The sequence below is a fragment of the Tamandua tetradactyla genome, chromosome 18, assembly GCF_023851605.1.
Source record: "Tamandua tetradactyla isolate mTamTet1 chromosome 18, mTamTet1.pri, whole genome shotgun sequence".
In the NCBI taxonomy this organism is placed as follows: domain Eukaryota; kingdom Metazoa; phylum Chordata; class Mammalia; order Pilosa; family Myrmecophagidae; genus Tamandua; species Tamandua tetradactyla.
Window position 1 is genome coordinate 76,762,697 of NC_135344.1, and position 22,702 is coordinate 76,785,398.

Genomic DNA, 22,702 nt, shown 5'->3' on the forward strand with positions numbered 1-22,702 from the left:
TCCCCATTAAGGATGATATTAGGTGTGGGTTTTTCATATATTCCCTCTATCATTTTAAGGAAGTTCCCTTGTATTCCTATCCTTTGAAGTGTTTTCAACAGGAAAGGATGTTGAATCTTGTCAAATGCCTTCTCTGCATCAATTGAGATGATCATGTGATTTTTCTGCTTTGATTTGTTGATATGGTGTATTACATTAATTGATTTTCTTATGTTGAACCATCCTTGCATACCTGGGATGAATCCTACTTGGTCATGATGAATAATTCTTTTAATGTGTTGTTGGATACGATTTGCTAGAATTTTATTGAGGATTTTTGCATCTATATTCATTAGAGAGATCGGCCTGTAGTTTTCTTTTCTTGTAATATCTTTGCCTGGTTTTGGTATGAGGGTAATGTTGGCTTCATAGAATGAATTAGGTAGTTTTCCCTCCACTTCGATTTTTTTGAAGAGTTTGAGGAGAGTTGGTACTAATTCTTTCTGGAATGTTTGATAGAATTCACATGTGAAGCCGCCTGGTCCTGGACTTTTCTTTTTAGGAAGCTTTTGAATGACTGCTTCAATTTCTTTACTTGTGATTGGTTTGTTGAGGTCATCTATGTCTTCTTGAGTCAAAGTTGGTTGTTCATGTCTTTCCAGGAACCCGTCCATTTCCTCTAAATTGTTGTATTTATTAGCATAAAGTTGTTCATAGTATCCTGTTATTACCTCCTTTATTTCTGTGAGGTCAGTAGTTATGTCTCCTCTTCCATTTCTGATCTTATTTATTTGCATCCTCTCTCTTCTTCTTTTTGTCAATCTTGCTAAGGGCCCATCAATCTTATTGATTTTCTCATAGAACCAACTTCTGGCCTTATTGATTTTCTCTATTGTTTTCATGTTTTCAATTTCATTTATTTGTGCTCTAATCTTTGTTATTTCTTTCCTTTTGCTTGCTTTGGGGTTAGCTTGCTGTTCTTTCTCCAGTTCTTCCAAATGGGTAGTTAATTCCTGCATTTTTGCCTTTTCTTCTTTTCTGAAATAGGCATTTAGAGCAATAAATTTCCCTCTTAGCACTGCCTTTGCTGCGTCCCATAAGTTTTGATATGTTGTGTTTTCATTTTCATTCGCCTCGAGGTATTTGCTAATTTCTCTAGCAATTTCTTCTTTGACCCACTCGTTGTTTAGGAGTGTGTTGTTGAGCCTCCACATATTTGTGAATTTTCTGGCACTCTGCCTATTATTAATAACCAACATCATTCCTTTATGGTCCGAGAAAGTGTTGTGTAAGATTTCAATCTTTTTAAATTTGTTAAGACTTGCTTTGTGACCCAGCATATGGTCTATCTTTGAGAATGATCCATGAGCACTTGAGAAAAAGGTGTATCCTGCTGTTGTGGGATGTAATGTCCTATAAATGTCTATTAAGTCTAGTTCATTTATAGTAATATTCAGATTCTCTATTTCTTTGTTGATCCTCTGTCTAGATGTTCTGTCCATTGATGAGAGTGGTGAGTTGAAGTCTCCAACTATTATGGTATATGAGTCTATTTCCCTTTTCAGTGTTTGCAGTGTATTCCTCACGTATTTTGGAGCATTCTGGTTCGGTGCGGAAATATTTATGATTGTTATGTCTTCTTGTTTAATTGTTCCTTTTATTAGTATATAGTGTCCTTCTTTGTCTCTTTTAACTGTTTTACATTTGAAGTCTAATTTGTTGGATATTAGTATAGCCACTCCTGCTCTTTTCTGGTTGTTATTTGCATGAAATATCTTTTCCCAACCTTTCACTTTCAACCTATGTTTATCTTTGGGTCTAAGATGTGTTTCCTGTAGACAGCATATGGAAGGATCCTGTTTTTTAATCCATTCTGCCAATCTATGTCTTTTGATTGGGGAATTCAGTCCATTCACATTTAGTGTTATTATTGTTTGGATAATATTTTCCTCTAACATTTTGCCTTTTGTATTATATATATCATATCTGATTTTCCTTCTTTCTACACTCTTTTCCATATCTCTCTCTTCTGTCTTTTTGTATCTGCCTCTACTGCTCCCTTTAGTATTTCTTGCAGAGCTGGTCTCTTGGTCACAAATTCTTTCAGTGACTTTTTGTCTGAGAATGTTTTAATTTCTCCCTCATTTTTGAAGGATAATTTTGCTGGATATAGGAGTCTTGGTTGGCAGTTTTTCTCTTTTAGTATTTTAAATATATCATCCCACTGTCTTCTAGCTTCCATGGTTTCTGCTGAGAAATCTACACATAGTCTTACTGGGTTTCCCTTGTATGTGACAGATTGTTTTTCTCTTGCTGCTTTCAAGATCCTCTCTTTCTCTTTGACCTCTGACATTCTAACTAGTAAGTGTCTTGGAGAACGCCTATTTGGGTCTAATCTCTTTGGGGTGTGCTGCACTTCTTGGATCTGTAATTTTAGGTCTTTCATAAGAGTTGGGAAATTTTCAGTGAAAATTTCTTCCATTAGTTTTTCTCCTCCTTTTCCCTTCTCTTCTCCTTCTGGGACACCCACAACACGTATATTTGTGCAGTTCATATTGTCCTTGAGTTCCCTGATACCCTGTTCAAATTTTTCCATTCTTTTCCCGATAGTTTCTGTTTCTTTTTGGAATTCAGATGTTCCATCCTCCAAATCACTAATTCTATCTTCTGTCTCTTTAAATCTATCATTGTAGCTATCCATTATTTTTTCTATGTTTGCTACTTTATCCTTCACTTCCATAAGTTCTGCGATTTGTTTTTTCAGTTTTTCTATTTCTTCTTTATGTTCAGCCCATGTCCTCTTCATGTCCTCCCTCAATTTATCGATTTCATTCTTGAAGAGGTTTCCATTTCTGTTCATATATTCAGCATTAGTTGTCTCAGCTCTTGTATCTCATTTCAGCTATTGGTTTGTTCCTTTACTGGGCCATATTCTCAATCTTTTGAGCGTGGACAGTTATCTTCTGCTGCTGGCGTCTGGGCATTTATTCAGATTTCTCTGGGTGTCGGACCCAGCAAGGTTGTAAGGTTTTTCTGTGAAATCTCTGGGATCTGTTTTTCTTATCTTGCCCAGTACGTGGCGCACTTGGCACACGTTTGTCTCAAGTGTTTGGAATGGGTCTCCCCCAGTCACCGATCTCCGTGGCCTGGGGATTTCGGATCCAATTCTCTCCGTTGGTTCAGGGGCCGCGCGTGCTGGGGGCATCAGCTGCCGCGGCTTGAGGGGACCCTGTGGCTGGTTGCGGGCCGCAGCGGGCCTGGGAGATTCCCTACCGGACCAGGAAGCCTCCCGCGGGGGGGGGGCTACCGCGGCTTGGATAGCCCTCCTATCCGAGACTCGTATCCGCGGACTTGAAGCAGAGACTCGAAGCCGCCCGCAAAAGAGGGGTGCCGCCTGCCTCGGCTTGGGAAACTTGCTTCTCCAATATTCTCAGCCGGCCCGGAAAGGAGGGAGGGAGTAGCTCGGACCACCGCAGCTGCCGCTGATCGGGAAATCGCGCGCCGCTCGGAGGTCTCACCGCAGCCGAGTCTCGCAGTCAGTCTAGCCAGCCCAGACTTTGGATAGCCCTCTGATCCAAGATTCGTAGCCGCGGACTCAAAGCCGAGACTTGAAGCCGCCCGCAAAAGAAGGGCGCCGCCTGCCTCGGCTTGGGAAACTTGCTTCTCCGATACTCTCAGCCGGCCCGGGAAGGAGGGAGGGATTAGCTCGGACCGCCACAGCTGTGGCTGCTCGGGAAATCGCGCGCCGCTCGGGGGTCTCGCCACAGCCAAGTCTCGCAGTCAGACTTGCCAGCCCAGACTTTGGATAGCCCTCTGATCCGAGACTCGTAGCCGCGGACTTGAAGCCGAGACTCGAAGCCGCCCGCAAAAGTGTGGCGCCGGCCGCCTTGGCTGGGAAGCTGGTCTCTCCGAGTCTCTCAGCCAGCCCGGGAAGGAGGGAGGGATTAGCTCGGACCGCCACAGCTGCGGCTGCTTGGGAAATCGCGCGCCGCTCGGGGATCTCACTCACCGCAGCCGAATTTCACAGTCAAACTAGCCAGCCCAGACTGGGTTACGCTGTGTGTCCATTCCCTGTTGTAGCCCCGGGAGCTGTTCTGTACTGTTTCTGTTCACCTATTAGTTGATTTGGAGTCGGAGGAACTAAGACGCATGTACCTTACTAAGCCGCCATCTTGGATCTCCTCTCTGACGCTCCGAGGCTGCCGGCGAAACCGTCCATCTTGCGGGGAAAGCGCCAGGCTCGGGGCTCAGCGGGGGGGGGGGGCACTTCATTCAGCGGACCGACAGAGTGGGCACCGCGGAGCCTGACCCGCTCGCTCTCTAGGTTGCCCGAGGGGGCTCCCGGTCCCCTCCTCCGTCGTCTGGACGTCCGCTCGCCCCGGGGCAGTCCGCCACTGCCGCCCGCGCCACCTCCCTGTCAGGGTGAGAGCTGCGCCGCGCCGCGCCACACCGGACCGCTCAGCAGCCTGCCCGGCCTCCCTCCTAGGCAGCCTGTATTTCTTGATATTTTAACTCATTTTTTAAAATTTCTCCATAAAGCTCTACTACATTTTATTCTCAGAAGCCTTATATTCTTTGTTGCTATTGTGACTCATATTTTTAAAAATCTATTCGTCATTTCTATCGTATAGGAAGGCTACTGCTTTTTGTGGGGAGGGGGACTTCAAACAAAGGCAACACTTATTTTGCTCATGAAATCTGCAGTTTGGGCTGAGCCAGGATTGCTCATCTGTGTTTCAGTCAGCATGAACTGGGGTGGCTCAAAGACTGGAAACTGGGATTAGCTGAAGGTTGTTCATGTCCATGGTTGATGCTCAACGTCGACTGAGGCCTGGATACTCTGAGGAGGAGGGGAGGGAGACAAAGTAGGAGAAAGAGGGAGGGAGGGAGCATGCACATAGAATCATATAGTCAAATAAAATCACACCCACCATACTGCATCGGATGGAGAAGTCCCAAGCCCCTTCCTAGATGAAGTCAAGGGTAAGGAGCCCATGTCTCAGTGGGGAGAACAAGTCACACCACACAAACAGCATGTGGACTGCAGAACACGAGCATGCGTTGGTACACCACATTTGGTGCAACTGTCACTACTGACTTTTTAATGCTACTGGTAAATGAAGCAATGTTGCTGAGCTCTATTTAGCTTTAATATTTTGTAGCTTGTTCTGAATTTCCCTTCTTAAAGATCAACATCAGCAAACCGGTAATTCTTTCTCTTCCTTATAACTCACATCCTTCTCATTTCCTTTGTTCATCTAACTCCATTGGGTAGGATGCCAGTTTGAAGTTATTATGTACGCCAGAAAAGTCATGTACTTAAATCCTCACTCAGTACTGCAGGGTGATATCTTTCTGATTGTTTCCATTGAAATGTGACCCACTCAATTATGGGTGATAACTGTGACTAGATGGTTTTCATGGAGATGTGTCTCCATCCATTCAAGATGGGGTTGCTTACTGAAGCCCTTTAAGAGGAAACCATTTTGAAAAAAACTCAGTATCATCAGAGCCTACACAGCCAGAGATCTTTGAGCAGAAGGAAAACACCCCAGGGAAACCTTTGGAAATGAGGAGAGAAAGCTAGCAGAAGCTGCATTGTCCCTTTCCAGCTGAGAGAGAAAGCCTGAACTTCATCAGCCCTTTCTCTGGGTGACTTAATTTGGACATCTTCATGGCCTTTCAACTATAGACTTGCAACTTAATTAACTTCTTTTTAAAAGCCAGTCCGAGGGTGGATGGGTGGTTCAGTGTTAGAATGTTTGCCTTCCATGTGGGAGACCGAGGTTTGATTACCGGACTATGCGCAAAAAAAAAAAAGAAAAAGAAATTTCATTCCATTTCTGGTATATCACATTCTAGCAGCTTCTGCAAACTAAAACAGGTAGGTCAAATAGAAATGCTTTCCCCTGATTTTAAAAGAACCGCTTGCCTAAGTACAGAATCGCTATATGATTCAGCAATACCATTGCTAGGTATCTACTCAGAGGACATGAGGGCAAGGACACAAACGGACATCTGCACACCAATGTTTATAGCAGCATTATTTACAATTGCCAAGAGATGGAAATAGCCCAAATGTCTATCAACAGACGAGTAGCTAAGCAAGCTGTGGTATATACATAGGATGGAATATTATGCAGCTATAAGACAGAATACAGTTATGAAGTATGGAACAACATGGATGGACCCTAAGGACGTTATGCTGAGTGAGATTAGCCAGAAACAAAAGTACAAATACTTTATGGTCTCACTGATATGAACTAACATTAGGAATGAACTTGGAAAATTTCGCTTAAGAACAGAGACCATCAGGAGCTAGAAATAGGGTAGATATTGGGTAACTGGAGCTGAAAGGATACAGACTGTACAACAGGACTGATTGCAAAAGTTCAGAAATGGATAGCACAATACTACCTAACTGTAATACAATAATGTAAGTACAATGAATGAAGCTGAATGTGAGAGTGATAGAGGGAGGACGCCTGGGGGCACAAATGAAATCAGAAGGAAAGATTTCATCAAGACTGAGATGGTACAATCTAGGAATGCCTAGAGAGTACAATGATAGTGACTAAATGTACAAGTTAAAAAATATTTTTGCATGAGGCAGAACAAAGGAATGTCAAAACTGCAGGGTACTGAAAATAGATGGCAATTCCTATTTTAAAACTTTAACTTATGTGTGAGACTTAGGCAAAAAATGCTTATTTGGTACAAAATTTATAATTTGACTAGTGCATTTCCTAATATAACGTATGTGGACAGTTTAAATGAACACCACAAGTACATGGAACTTGGAGCAGGCATGAGATTTTGTAGGTTTGTTCAGAGCAATGCCCTGATAAATTCCAGAATGATTTGAACAGTGAATGAAAAAGTATTTGCAAAGTCCCTTTGAGGGAATGGTGAGTAAGGGGGAAAATTCAACTTCCCCATGCGGAGAATTCCTGATGTTCTCATAAGCTGTGGGGACAACCAAAGCAATAGGCCAAGCCCTCAATCTTGGGGTTTGTTTATATGAAACGTTTCCCTGTGAAGGATAGACTAAGCCTACTTAAAATTAGGCCTAAAAGTCACCCCCAGAGAACTTCTTTTGCTGCTCAAATGTGGCCTCTCTCTCTCAGCCAGCATGACAGGCAAACTCACTGACCTCCCCCTCACTACGTGGGACATGACTCCCAGGGGTGCAAACCTTCCTGGCAATGTGGGACAGAAATCCTAGAATGAGCTGGGACTCAGCATTGAAGAGATGAGAAAACCTTCTAGACCAGAAAGGGGAAGAGAGAAATGAGACAAAATAAATGTGTGATTGTGAAAACCTTGTGTCTGATGCTCCTTTTATCTATGGTATAGACAGAATGAGTAAAACACATGGATTAAAAATAAGTAAATAGGGCGGGCCGCGGTGGCTCAGCGGGCAAAGTGCTTGCCTGCTATGCCGGAGGACCTCGGTTCGATTCCCGGCCCCAGCCCATGTAACAAAAACGGAGAAACAGAATACAATAAAAACAAGAAAATGTTTAAAGATGTTTCCCTTTCTTCCTTCCTTCCTTCCTTCTATCCTTCCTTCCTTCTCTCTGTCTTTCCTTTAAAAAAAAAAAAAAGTAAATAATAGGGGGAACAAATGTTAAATTTAGTAGATTGAAATGCTAGTGATCAATGAAAGGGAGTGGTAAGGGGTACATAAAAAATGAGGGAAACGAAGGCTAAAATATATTGGGTAGAAGGAAATACTAGCAGTCAATGAGAAGGAGGGGTGAGGGGTATGATATGTTTGTTTTTTTCTTTTTTCTTTTTATTTCTTTTTCTGAATTGATGCATATGTTCTAAGAAATGATCATGGTGATGAATATACAACGATGTGATGATACTGTGAGTTACTGATTATATACCAAGAATGGAATGATCATATGGTAAGAATGTTCGTGTTTGAATGTTTTTATGTTTAAAAAAATTAAAATAAATGAATAAATAAATAAAGTGTCAATGGCTGAGGGATTTCAGAGTGGAGAGGTTATCCTGGAGGTTATTCTTACACATTATATAGATATCACCTTCTTAGTTAACGTATATTGAAGAAGCTGGAGGAAGTGCCTGAAAACGTAGGGCTATGTTCCAGTAGCCATGTTTCTTGAAGATGACTGTATAATGGTATAGCTTTCATAATGTGACTGTGTGATTGTGAAAATCTTGTGTCTGATGCTTCTTTATCTACGGTATGGACAGATGAATAAAACATATGGATTAAAAATAAATAAATAAAAGGGGGAACAAACGTTAAAACAAATGTAGTAGACTGAAATGCTAGTGATCAATGAAAGGGAATGAAAAGGGGTATGGAAAAAAACAGGGAAAACAAAGGCTAAAATATATTGGGTAGATGGAAATACTAGTAATCAGTGAGAGGGAAGGATAACGGGTATAGTAGGTATGTATGACGTTTTTTCTTTTTTCTTTTTATTTCTTTTTCTGAATTGATAAAAATGTTCTGAGAAATGATCATGGTGATGAATATACAACTATGTGATGATATTGTGAGTTACTGATTATATACCAAGAATGGAATGATCATATGGTAAGAATGTTTGTGTTTGTATGTTGTTATGTTTAAAAAAAAAAGTTAAAAAAAAAAAAAAAGAACTGCTTCTAAGGTTTTCCCACTAAGTGTAATGTTTGCTTCATGTTTCTGATCTTAACCTTTCAGGCTAAGAAAATTCTCTTCAATTCCTACTGTGCTAAACATTTCCACTGTGACTAAAAGTTGAAAATTAGTCAGTGTTTTTCCTGCACTTAGGGAGATGAGCATATAGCTTTTTTCCTTTAATCTCGTAATAGATTTTCAAATACTGAACCATACACCCTTGCATATTCCTGGGAAAAATCCTACTTAGTTCAGATTAAAAATACATATGTATGAATGGACATTTGCACACTGGTATTTATGGCGGGGGTATTTATGGCGGGAGTGCTCATGATTCGCAATGGAAGGAGGTGGCCCAAGGATACAACTGAGGAATGAATGGAAGGGGGAACTGTGGTGTTTACATACAACAGACTACTCAGTGATTACAAAAAGGAATGAAACCATGGAGCATGCGACTAGATGAATGCACCTTAAGGACGGTGTGTTGAATAAAATGTCAGAAACAAAAAGACAAATATTATCATGCCTCACTCATATGGATTAAGCATAATATACAAACTCAGAGAACTGAAGTCAAGAGCATGGGTTATCAGGTTGGGGCCTATTGTGAAGGTTCCTAGATTTTAAGCTCTTACAGCAGTCACATACTTAGGAGTTGTAACTGATATTTTAAAATTCTGAGACATACTATTTGTATATACCCTGGTTGTCCCCTGTAACTTTGGGTATTTCATGCCTAAGACTCAGTTAGAGTACTGAAGCTATGAAAGTCAACATTAACCCATTCAGCAACCTGTTAAAAAAGCTGAAAAAGTGATCAGAATTTGTCTAGGATATGAATGAAGCTGATCTGGATGGGACTAAGGTAAATCATAAAACTGGGTAAAGATGATACAGCTCATATTTTCAAACTTCAAACTCTGTGCAAAATCAAAGGGAGAGATGCTTATTTGAGACAAAATTTGTATTTTGGATAGCACATTATCTAATTCAATTTGTTTGGTCAGTTTACGTTAATACCATAATTACATGGAATCTTGAATAGGGTGTGAGATCTTGTTGATTTGTACAGGTTAGTGTGATGAACTGTTACACCCCCAAGTAATTTGGGCAGAGAATAAAAAATGTATTTGCAAAATCCCCATGGAGGATTGAGGGAAAAAGAAGACATTTTCAACTTCCCCATGTGGGGAATTCATGCTATTCTCACAAGCAGTGGGGACAACCAATTCAGTAGGCTGAGCCCTCAATTTTGGGACTCACCCCAATGAACCTCATTCCTGCAAAGGAGAAGCTAAGCCCACTGATAATTATGCCTCAGAGTCACTCACAGAAAACCTCTTTAGTTCCTCAGATCCACTCTCTCTAAGCCAAATTGACGAAATAAAAAATAAGTAAATAACAGTGGAAGATAAAGGGTAAAAACTGGATAGATGAAAATACTGTGGGTCAATGAGTGAGAGAGTAAGGAGTATGGGACATAGGAGTTCTTTTTCTTGTAATTTTTTTTCTGGAGAGATGTAAATGTTCTAAAAATGATCATGGTGTAGAATACACAACTCTTGTAATGAAATTGTGAGCCACTTGATGGTATAATACGGTTGGACTGTATGTGTGTGGATATTTCTCAATAAAAATATTGAAACATATGTCTGTATGTGTGTGTACATTGCCACTGCTAGATTTGACTCGCCAGCACCTTGAGATTTCTGCATGCACATCTTTAAGTTGAATTGATCTCTAGCTTTCTTTTCTCATGTGACTCATTCAGTTTTGGTATTAAGGTATATCAGCTTCATATAACGAATTAGATAGAATATTACCTTTCAGTTTTAAATACTTTTCCATAAAAGCATATCATAAAATGCACAAAATCTACAGTCAGGTTTAGAAAACAGGTAGGAGAATGAAACAAAAAAAGGAAAGAAGGGAGGAAAAGAGAGAGACAGCGAATGTGGCAAAATGTTTTAAAAGTTAGTGGATCTGAAGCTGGGATCGGGCCCAAGATGGAGGCTGAGTAAGGTGCACGTGTCTCAGTTCCTCCTCCAGAACAACTACTAAATAACCAGAAACAGTACAGAACAGCTCCCGGAGCCACGACAGAGACTGGACACACAGCGCACCCCAGTCTGGACTGGCTGGACTTACTGCGAGATTCCACTGCGGTGAGATCCCCGAGCGGTGCACGCTTCCCCGGGCCGCGGCGGCTGGCGGCCGGCGCCCCCCTCCCTCCTTCCCGGGCCGGCTGAGAGTCTCGGAGAGGCAAGTTCCCCAAGCCGCGGCGGCCGGCACCCCTCCCTCGCCAGCGGCTTCCCGGACTGGCTATGAGTCTCAGATCAGCGAGATCTCCAAGCCGCGGCCGCCGGCAACCGGCGCCCCTCCCCCACAGGCAGCTTCCCAGTCTGGCGGCAGGTCTCGGATCAGCGAGATCGCCAAGCCGCGGCCGGCGGCCCTCCCCGACAGGCAGCTACCGGGAGGCAAAGTAAACAGTCTCCAACAGTAGCAGGGACCGAGTCCAACCAAACACCAATAGTGGCATTAATAAACAAATTCTGACTACTAAAAATAGGCCCCCAGCTCAGGCGAAACTGATCAAGGTGGATGTCACCTATTGGGCTAACTGAAAAAGAGGAAAGGGGGCGAAAGTGAGCCTTCTGCGGCTGTTTCTACGGAGGCTTGGTGCCTCTGGGCTCAGTGCCGGGATTACACAGGTTGCAACTGCCCCAAACGCAGAAACAGGCTGCTTTCAGGGCTCTCTACCACCTGAACCTTCCCCACGGGAGGGGTGAAACTCATCTCAGGTGGAATCCCTCTCTCAAGGAATTCAGATCCCAGGATTTCGCAATTTGAAGCCATTAAAACCAGCCTATAACCTTTCCTCTGTCTCCACCACGCACACAGCAGGGAGAGCCTTCCAAAGTTAAAGGAGCCACAACATCTTTTGCTGGTGGGACCCGCAGACAGACAAGCACCACATACTGGGCAGGATAAGAAAAACAGAGCGCAGAGACTTCACAGGAAAGTCTTTCAACCTGCTGGGTCTCACACTCAGGGAAATCTGATTAAATGTCCAGACACCAGCAAAAAATAACAAATCACACCAGGAAAATTGTAGATATGGCCCAGTCAAAGGAACAAACCAATAGTTCAAATAAGATACAGGAGCTGAGACAACTAATTCTGAATATACGAATAGAAATGGAAAACCTCTTCAACAACCAAATCAATAAATTGAGGGAGGACATGAAGGCAAGGCATGAACAAAAAGAAGAAATGGAAAGTCTGAAAAACCAAATCACAGAACTTATGGGAATGAAAGATACAGTAGAAGAGATGAAAAAAACAATGGAAACCTACAATGGTAGATTTCAAGAGACAGAGGTTAGAATTAGTGATTTGGAGGATGGAACATTTGAAATCCAAAAAGAAACAGAAACTATAGGGAAAAGAATGGAAAAATTTGAGCAGGGGCTCAGGGAACTGAATGACAATATGAAGCGCACAAATATACGTGTAGTGGGTGTCCCAGAAGGAGAAGAGAAGGGAAAAGGAGGAGAAAAACTAATGGAAGAAATTATCACTGAAAATTTCCCAACTCTTATGAAAGACCTAAAATTACAGATCCAAGAAGTGCAGCGCACCCCAAAGAGAACAGACCCAAACAGGCGTTCTCCAAGACACTTACTAGTTAGAATGTCAGAGGTCAAAGAGAAAGAGAGGATCTTGAAAGCAGCAAGAGAAAAACAATACATCACATACAAGGGAAACCCAATAAGACTATGTGTAGATTTCTCAGCAGAAACCATGGAGGCTAGAAGACAGTGCGATGATATATTTAAATTACTAAAAGAGAAAAACTGCCAACCAAGACTCCTATATCCAGCAAAATTGTCCTTCAACAATGAGGGAGAAATTAAAACATTTTCAGACAAAAAGTCACTGAGAGAATTTGTGACCAAGACACCAGCTCTGCAAGAAATACTAAAGGGAGCACTAGAGTCAGATACGAAAAGACAGAAGAGAGAGGTGTGTAGAAAGAAGGAAAATTAGATATGATATATATAATACAAAAGGCAAAATGGTAGAAGAAAATATTATCCAAACAGTAATAACACTAAATGTTAATGGACTGAATTCCCCAATCAAAAGACATAGACTGGCAGAATGGATTTAAAAACAGGATCCTTCTATATGCTGTCTACAGGAAACACATCTTAGACCCAAAGATAAACATAGGTTGAAAGTGAAAGGTAGGGAAAAGATATTTCATGCAAATAACAACCAGAAAAGAGCAGGAGTAGCTATACTAATATCCAACAAATTAGACTTCAAATGCAAAACAGTTAAAAGAGACAAAGAAGGATACTATCTACTAATAAAAGGAACAATTCAACAAGAAGACATAACAATCATAAATATTTACACACCGAATCAGAATGCCCCAAAATACATGAGGAATACACTACAAATACTGAAAAGGGAAATAGACATATCTACCATAATAGTTGGAGACTTCAATTCCTCACTCTCATCAATGGACAGAACATCTAGACAGAGGATCAATAAAGAAACAGAGAATTTGAATATTACAATAAATGAGCTAGATTTAACAGACATTTATAGGACATTACACCCCACAACAGCAGGATACACCTTTTTCTCAAGTGCTCATGGATCATTCTCAAAGATAGACCATATGCTGGGTCACAAAGCAAGTCTCAAAAAATTTAAAAAGATTGAAATCATAAACAACACTTTCTCAGATCATAAAGGAATGAAGCTGGAAATCAATAATAGGCAGAGCGCCAGAAAATTCACAAATACGTGGAGGCTCAACAACACACTCTTAAACAACCAGTGGGTCAAGGAAGAAATTACAAGAGAAATTAGTAAATATCTTGAGGCGAATGAAAATAAAAACACAACATATCAAAACCTATGGGACGCAGCAAAGGCAGTGCTAAGATGGAAATTTATTGCCCTAAATGCCTATATCAAAAAAGAAGAAAGGGCAAAAATTCGGGAATTAACTATCCACTTGGAAGAACTGGAGAAAGAACAGCAAACTAACCCCAAAGCAAGCAAAAGGAAAGAAATAACAAAGATTAGAGCAGAAATAAATGAAATTGAGAACATGAAAACAATAGAGAAAATCAATAAGACCAGAAGTTGGTTCTGTGAGAAAATCAACAAGACTGATGGGCCCTTGGCAAAATTGACAAAAAGAAGAGAGAGGACGCAAATAAATAAGATCAGAAATGGAAGAGGAGACATAACCACTGACCTCACAGAAATAAAGGAGGTAATAACAGGATACTATGAACAACTTTATTCTAATAAATACAACAATGCAAATGAAATGGACAAGTTCCTAGAAAGGCATGAACAACCAACTTTGACTCAAGAAGAAATAGACGACCTCAACAAACCAATCACAAGTAAAGAAACTGAATCAGTCATTCAAAAGCTTCCCAAAAAGAAAAGTCCAGGACCAGACGACTTCACATGTGAATTCTATCAAACATTCCAGAAAGAATTAGTACCAACCCTGCTCAAACTCTTCAAAAAAATCGAAGTGGAGGGAAAGCTACCTAATTCATTCTATGAAGCCAACATCACCCTCATACCAAAACCAGGCAAAGATATTACAAAAAAAGAAAACTACAGACCAATCTCTCTAATGAATATAGATGCAAAAATCCTCAATAAAATTCTAGCAAATCGAATCCAGCAACACATTAAAAGAATTATACAACATGACCAAGTAGGATTCATCCCAGGTATGCAAGGATGGTTCAACATAAGAAAATCAATTAATGTAATACACCATATCAACAAATCAAAGCAGAAAAATCACATGATCATCTCAATTGATGCAGAGAAGGCATTTGACAAGATTCGACATCCTTTCCTGTTGAAAACACTTCAAAGGATAGGAATACAAGGGAACTTCCTTAAAATGATAGAGGGGATATATGAAAAACCCACAGCTAATATCATCCTCAATGGGGAAAAACTGAAAACTTTCCCCCTAACATCAGGAACAAGACAAGGATGTTCATTATCACCACTATTATTCAACATCATGTTGGAGGTTCTAGCCAGAGCAATTAGACAAGAAAAAGAAATACAAGGCATCAAAATTAGAAAGGAAGAAGTAAAACTATCACTGTTTGCAGATGATATGATACTATACGTCGAAAACCCGGAAAAATCCACAGTAAAACTACTAGAGCTAATAAATGAGTACAGCAAAGTAGCAGGTTACAAGATCAACTTTCAAAAATCTGTAGTGTTTTTATACACTAGCAATGAGCAAGCTGAGGGGGAAATCAAGAAATGAATTCCATTTACAATTGCAACTAAAAGAATAAAATACTTAGGAATAAATTTAATTAAAGAGACAAAAGACCTATACAAAGAAAACTACAAAAAACTGTTAAAAGAAATCACAGAAGACCTAAATAGATGGAAGGGCATACCGTGTTCATGGATTGGAAGACGAAATATAGTTAAGATGTCAATTCTATCTAAATTGATTTACAGATTCAACACAATACCAACCAAAATCCCAACAACTTATTTTTCAGAAATAGAAAAACCAATAAGCAAATTTATCTGGAAGGGCAGGGTGCCCCGAATTGCTAAAAGTATCTTGAGGAAAAAAAACGAAGCTGGAGGTCTCATGCTGCCGGACTTTAAGGCATATTATGAAGCCACAGTGGTCAAAACAGCATGGTACTGGCATAAAGATAGATATATCGACCAATGGAATCGAATAGAGTGCTCAGATATAGACCCTCTCATCTATGGACATTTGATCTTTGATAAGGCAGTCAAGCCAACTCACCTGGGACAGAACAATGTTTTTTTTTAGAACACTCTAACAAGATCTCTGACCCAGCAATTTCACTTCCTTCCTCACACATGTATGCAAAGATGAATGCACAAGGATGCTCACTGTAGAATAGTGAAAAACAGGCACTGACCTGAATGCCCTTCCAATAACATGCCCTTACCATGACACTGATAAGTAAGTTACAGTGTGGATAGCAAGCACTACAGATGCCAACATGTTAAAAAGAGGCTCTAGTGAAAGTGGAGCAGAATTTGTATGGTACACTCCCATATGTGCAGCAGATCACATATAGCACACTCTTGTGTGTGCAGGAGAGCATGTATGGCACACTCCCATCTGTGTAAGAAAGCATGTATAACACGCTCCTGTGTGTGCAGGAGAGCACTACAGCAAACTCCCGTGAGTGCAGGAAAGCATGTACACATGCTCCTATGGAGGATGGGAGATGACCACTCCATGCATATATAAAGTTACTTGAGGATACATTAAATAATTACAGAAGAAGAAAAGAAATGTGTAACTCCTGGGGAGGAAGACTACAAGACTAAGCATCTAGGGAAGGGTATTTCAAACAGAAAAATACAGACAATAATAGGACACCCATGGTCCCACCAGTGAGATTAGACACATTACCTTTTCTGCCATATTTGCTGCAACTCTTTTTATTTATTTATTTTAAATTTTGACATGAGCAACCTCCAGGAATCAAACTGCAAATCTATTTTTAAAAAAGAAATAAAGCATTCCAGATACTGCTAAAGCCCTCTCCCTATTTAGTCCCTTTCTCTTCCTTCCAAAATAATTCTGTCCTGAAGTAGGACTGCTTTTTATTGGAGATATTTTATATCATTTGAACTTTTTATACCATTTGAATTTTAAACCATGTTCATATATAACTTTAAAATAAACTAGTGAGAATACAAATACTTATAAATGGTAGAATAACAGATCTAATATTAATAAATATATAGCTTTAAAATCACTTCAAAATGTCCCACAACCCATTCAATAGGCTGAGCACTCGATCTTGGGGTTTGTCCCTATGAAATGTATTCCTGCAAAGGAGAAGCTAGGCCTGTTTATGAGTGTGCCTAAGAGTCACCCTGCAGAGAACCTCTTTTGTTGCTCAGATGTGGACTCTTTCTTTAAGTCAACCCCAGATGAACTCACTGCCATCCCCCCTACATGGAACATGACTCCCAGGGGTATAAATGTCCCTGGCAACATAGGACAGGACCCCAGGTATGAGCTGGGCATCATGGGATTGAGAAAGCCTTCCTGACCAAAAGGGGAAGAGAGAAATGAAGCAAAATAAAGTTTCACTAGCTGAGAGATATCAAACAGAGTTGAGAGGTTGGTTATCCTTATGCATTACATAGATAACCGTTTTTAGTTTATGGTGTATTGGACTGGTGAGAGGGAAGTACCTGAAACTGTTGAACTGTATTCCAGTACCCTTGATTCTTGAAAACAATTATGTAACTATACAGTTTTTACAATGTGACTGTGTGGTTATGAAAACCTGTGTCTGATGCTCCCTTTATCTAGGATATGGACAGAAGAATTAAAAAAAAAAAAAGGATAAAAAATAAATAAATAATGGGGGGATAAGGAGTAAAAAAATTTGAGCAGATTGCAAAACTAGTGGTCAATGAGCAAAACTAGTGGTCAATGAGAGGGAAGGGTAAGGAGTATGGGAAGTATGAGTATTTCTTTTAATTTATTTTTCTGGAATGATGCAAATATTCTAAAAACGGTAATGAGTGAACAATTATGTGGTTTTTAAATTAATTTTTAAATTTTTAAAAAATATAAGAAACAAAAACATTCTTAACCTATGATATTCCATTCTACATATATAATCAGTAATTCACAATATCATCACATAGTTGCATATTCATCATTATGATCATTTCTTAGAACATTTGCATCAATTCAGAAAAAGAACTAAAAAGACAACAGAAAAATAAAACAAAAACAGAAAAAAAAATTTATACATACCATACCCCTTACCCCTCCCTTTCACTGATCACTAGCATTTCAAACTGAATTTATTTTAACATTTGTTCCTCCTATTATTTATTTTTATTTCATATGTTCTACTCCTCTGTTGACAAGGTAGATAAAAGGAGCATCAGACACAAGGTTTTCACAATCACACAGTCACATTGTGAATTATACAATCATCATCAAGAAACATGGCTACTGGAACACAGCTCTGCATTTTCAGGCAGTTCCCTCCAGCCTCTCCATTACATCTTGGATAACAAGGTGATATCTACTTAATGCGTAAGAATAACCTCCAGGGTAAGCTCTCGACTCTGTTTGGAATCTCTCAGCCATTAACACTTTGTCTCATTTCACTCTTCCCCCTTTTGGTCGAGAAGGTTTTCTCAATCCCTTGATGCTGAGTCTCATCTCATTCTGGGAATTCTGTCCCATGTTGCCAGGAAGGTCGACACCCCTGGGAGTCATGTCCCATGTAGGCAGGGGGGAGGGCGGTGAGTTTGCTTGTTGTGTTGGCTGGAGACAGAGGCCACACCTGAGCGACAAAATAGGTTCTCCTGGGGGTGATACTTAGGCCTAATTTTAAGTAGGTTTGACCTATCCTTTGTGGGGTTAGGTTTCATAGGAACAAGCCCCAAGACTGGGGGCTCAGCCTATAGCTTTGGCTGGTCACACTGCTTGCAAAAATATGAAGAATTCAACTTGGGGAGGTTGAATTTTCCCCCATCTCACCACTCCCTGAAGGGGACTTTGCAAATACTTTTCCACTCACTGATCAAATCACTCTGGGATACATCAGGGCATCACTCTGGACAAACCAACAAAATATCTCATGTCCTACCCAAGGTTCCATGTACTTAGGTTGTTCAACCAACTATCTACATAAGTTATATTAGGAAATGCACTAATCAAAATAAAAATTTTGTACTAAATAACATTTTTTACCGTCATCTCACACATAAATTGAAATTTTTAAATATTAATTACCATCTATTTTCAGCATCCTGCAGTAATGACATTCCTTTGTTCTTCCTCATGCAAAAACATTTTTTAAATTTGTACATTTAGTCATTATCATTATACACTCTAGGCATTCCTAGATTATAACATCTTAATCTTTATTTTTCTTTGTGATTTCATTTGTTTACCCAGTCCTCCTCCCTCTATCATTCTCACATTCAGCTTCATTCAGTGTTTTAACATAATTGTATCAGTTAGGTAGTGTTGTGCTGTCCATTTCTGAGTTTTTACATTCAGTCCTGTTGTACAATCTGTATCCCTTCAGCTTCAATTACCCAGTATCTTACCTTATTTCTATCTCCTGATGGTCTCTGCTACCAACAAAATATTCCAAGTTTATTCACTAATGTCAGTTCGTATCAGTGAGACTATACAGTATATGTCCTTTTGTTTTTGGCTAACCCCACTCAGCATAATGTCCTTAAGGTCCATCCATGTTGTTACATACTTCATAACTGTATTCTATCTCTCAGCTGCGTAATATTCCATCGTATGTATATGCCACGGTTTGTTTAGCCACCCGTCTGGTGATGGACATTTTGACTGTCTCCATTTCTTGGCAATTGTAAATAATGCTGCTATAAACATTGGTGTGCAAAGGTCCGTTTGTGTCCTTGCCCTCATGTCCTTTGAGTAGAGACAGCATATAAATGGGTCCTGTGTGGTTTTTTTTTTTTCAAGCAATCAAAAGATGTTTTATTTTTTATAGAAAGATCTGTAAATGAATAATTTTTCAAATAGCTTTACTTTCATAGAGAATACTTTCTACAGAGGATGACTATGATTTTTAATATTTTAAATTGTACCATCATTAAATAAGGTGGGATACCATATGAATTTCATTGCACTGGGAGAAATGCAAAGCATTTTTTTTAATATGAAATATACAGAGCATTCTGAGTCAACTATAGCTGTGTTACAGTTATGTGTTCTTTTGGACTTGGTCCAAAGAAACCTGAGTTTGTTTCCAGAAAGAATGAAAAATGTTCTAGACACCTGATCAGTTATTCCTCACTAAAGGATGCGCCAAAATGTCATTCCTTGTATGGATTCCACTGAAGCCAGTTTCCCAGCACTGATACTTTCCTTTTCCCCTTCCCCTACCCCTGTTCTCCTTGGGTTCCAGGTTCAGTTCTTGAGTTACAGGCATCCGGATTTTCTTCACACATGTATCTCCATGTATCTCCCATGGTCAGATGACCTACTTAAGTTTTCCAGTAGGTCATCACCTCTTCAGTTCCCAGATCTCGGCCATATTTAGGTCCAAATATTAAGGCCTTTTAAGGCTTGAAGATTTCCAGTGTAAAAAACTACATCTGCTGTGACCAACCCATTTTGAGGCCCTCCATCATTTATCACATTTAAGTGAGATAACTGCTTTTTCAAGTGAAGTTTGTAACTTGTATTAATTCTTAAAAACATCTGTTTTTGTTCTTCTGGAAGGAGATCAAATACAGCTTCATGCATTTTTGCCATTTGCTTACAAATATTCCTGAAGCAGGCAGAGGCAACAGGAGTTTTCACCTCATACTTGGATAACAGCTTGTCAAATAAGTTATCCATTATCGCTACAAGCTTAGCTGATATTTCAGCTATGTGGTCATGGTAGTCCTTAGTGATATGATCAAAATGCCTAAGCATGCTATACTGCTTAGGCTGCAGTCGAGCTTCAAAAAGAGCCCATATTACGGTAACGTAGTGCACAATTAACTGCAGACAGCGTGAAAAAAGAGCCAATTTTTTGGTAGTTATTGTTTTTAGTCCAACAACTTGCAACGCACCAGCTCCAAGAACTAACTGGCAACTCCTTGAATTGAAGTACTTCAATAAGTCTGACAGACGAGTAAGCATGTCTGTAGTAACAGATGGGATGTTATCCACACATTGGTAATATTCAAAGATAATTCTTATTAACAGCAATACAGTTCCAACAACAGCATACTGTTGCCACTCAACAGTGAGAACTTTGGCTGGTTTCCTTTCTTCCGTAGCCCCTGATTTTTTTTTCAGGTAAAGCAATTTTTCCATTGGATACAGAATCAACAAGATCTTGAAATTCAGCAGGAACATCAGCTTGCTTCCAGTGTTCACTGTCTAAGAGGAGGCTGAGCTTGATTTTTCTCTCTTCATGAAACCTATTTACAAAGTTATTAGCTTGGCTATGAAGCGCTCCAAGTAATGATGTGCTTTTTCTTCCACAGATCTGTTCAGTGTTTAAAATGAATGCTTCCATTAATCTACAAAGTGTTATGAATTTCATAGAATTTAGTTTCTCAAGAAAACCATCCTTTGCTCTTGACATGAGAAATCTGACAGCTCGACCATGGCATATATCTGAGGCACTGTACAATAGCTCCTGTTTACTATTTGCCAACTTTCCAAGCTCTAAGTCAGTTAATTTCATGTCCTCATTGGTCATAATATTTACACCTCCTAGAGTAACAAATGATGATGTCTGCTCTTTGCTTGATGAAGAATCAGTAGTACATTCTGGTTCAGATACTGAATCACTGCTGCAGGGCTCACTATTTGGAGATGCATTTCTTTGAGCGCCAGCGGCAATTGCTATAGGTGTCGATTCATCCTCACTGAATGCATCACTTATAAACATGCCTTCATAGAATAAGCAACTTCTGTGTCCAGTGAATTGTCTTTTGCAGCATTCTTCTGTGGCGAAATCTCATCTCCTTCAATTCTCTAGTCCTTTGGTTCTGGACAAACCAGAACTGAGAGAACAACACTATGAATGGTATTTAATGTTGCCTTAACTCTCTGTAGGAAAACCATAAATTTATAGAAAATGTCTTTTAACAGATCAAACCACTGGAGAAAATTCAACATTCTCATCTGATCTGCAAGCTTTGCAACAACATCTGTGTTTATTTCTTCTATTTGTGAAATTTTATTAATCACACACTGTATAATGATATTCTTTGCGGTAATAATCATTTCTTCACCATAGAGCTCTAAAAAACTGAGTATTCTTTGTTTTAAAAGTCCAAATACAAGGAATACTAGCCTTTCCTCTTCCAAAATTTGACAATCATCTTCCACTGGTCTATTTAAGTCACTATGAGAATACTTAAATAGAAAATTCTGCAATCATCATTTTATCTATCAGTTTTTCTAATTCACAAAGCTGTGATCCCAAATGCCGGAAACTGTGAATGCCTTGAAGTTCTTGCTGTAGAGGGTCATTTTTTTTAATCCATTCTGCCAGTCTATGTCTTTTGATTGGGGAGTTTAATCCATTAACATTTACTGTTCTTACTGCATGGGTAGTACTTTCTTCTACCATTTTGTCTTTTGGATTTTATATGTCATATCTAATTTTTCTTCTTTTTACCTTTATTCATAGTCTTCCTTTCTAACTCTTCACCAAATCTCTCTCTTCTGTCTTTTCGTATCTATCTCTAATGCTTCCTTTAGTATTTCTTGCAGAGCTGGACTCTTGGTCACAAATTCTCTCAGTGATTTTTCTGTCTGAAAATATTTTAATTTCTCCCTCATTTTTGAAGGACAATTTTGCTGGATATAGGAGTCTTGGTTGGCAGTTTTTCTCTTTTAGTAATTTAAATATATCATCCCACTGTCTTCTAGCTTCCATGGTTTCTGCTGAGAAATCTACACATAGTCTTACTGGGTTTCCCTTGTATGTGACAGATTGTTTTTCTCTTGCTGCTTTCAAGATCTTCTCTTTCTCTTTGACCTCTGACATTCTAACTAGTAAGTGTCTTGGAGAGCGCCTATTTGGGTCTATTCTCTTTGGGGTGCGCTGCACTTCTTGGATCTGTAAATTTAGGTCTTTCATAAGAGTTGGGAAATTTTCAGTGATAATTTCTTCCATTAGTTTTTCTCCTCCTTTTCCTTTCTCTTCTCCTTCTGGGACACCCACAACACGTATATTTGTGCGCTTCATATTGTCATTCAGTTCCCTGATCCCCTGCTCAAGTTTTTCCATTCTTTTCCCTATAGTTTCTGTTTCTTTTTGGAATTCAGATGTTCCATCCTCCAGTTCACTAATTGTAGCTTCTGTCTCTTTAGATCTACCATTGTAGGTATCCATTGTTTTTTCCATTTTTTCTTCTTTGTCCTTCACTCCCATAAGTTCTGTGATTTGTTTTTTCAGATTTTCTATTTCTTCTTTTTGTTCAGCCCATGTCTTCTTCATGTCCTCCCTCAATTTATTG

At 39.6% G+C, this 22,702-nt stretch overlaps 1 protein-coding gene and 1 pseudogene across 2 annotated transcripts in view; both read right to left on the reverse strand.

Annotated features, from left to right (window-relative positions):
* PTPN2 (protein tyrosine phosphatase non-receptor type 2) overlaps positions 1–22,702 on the reverse strand; it is a 120,059-nt gene that overhangs the window by 75,961 nt on the left and 21,396 nt on the right. The window lies entirely within an intron of this gene.
* Positions 14,537–22,204, reverse strand: LOC143662368 (vacuolar protein sorting-associated protein 54 pseudogene; annotated as a pseudogene).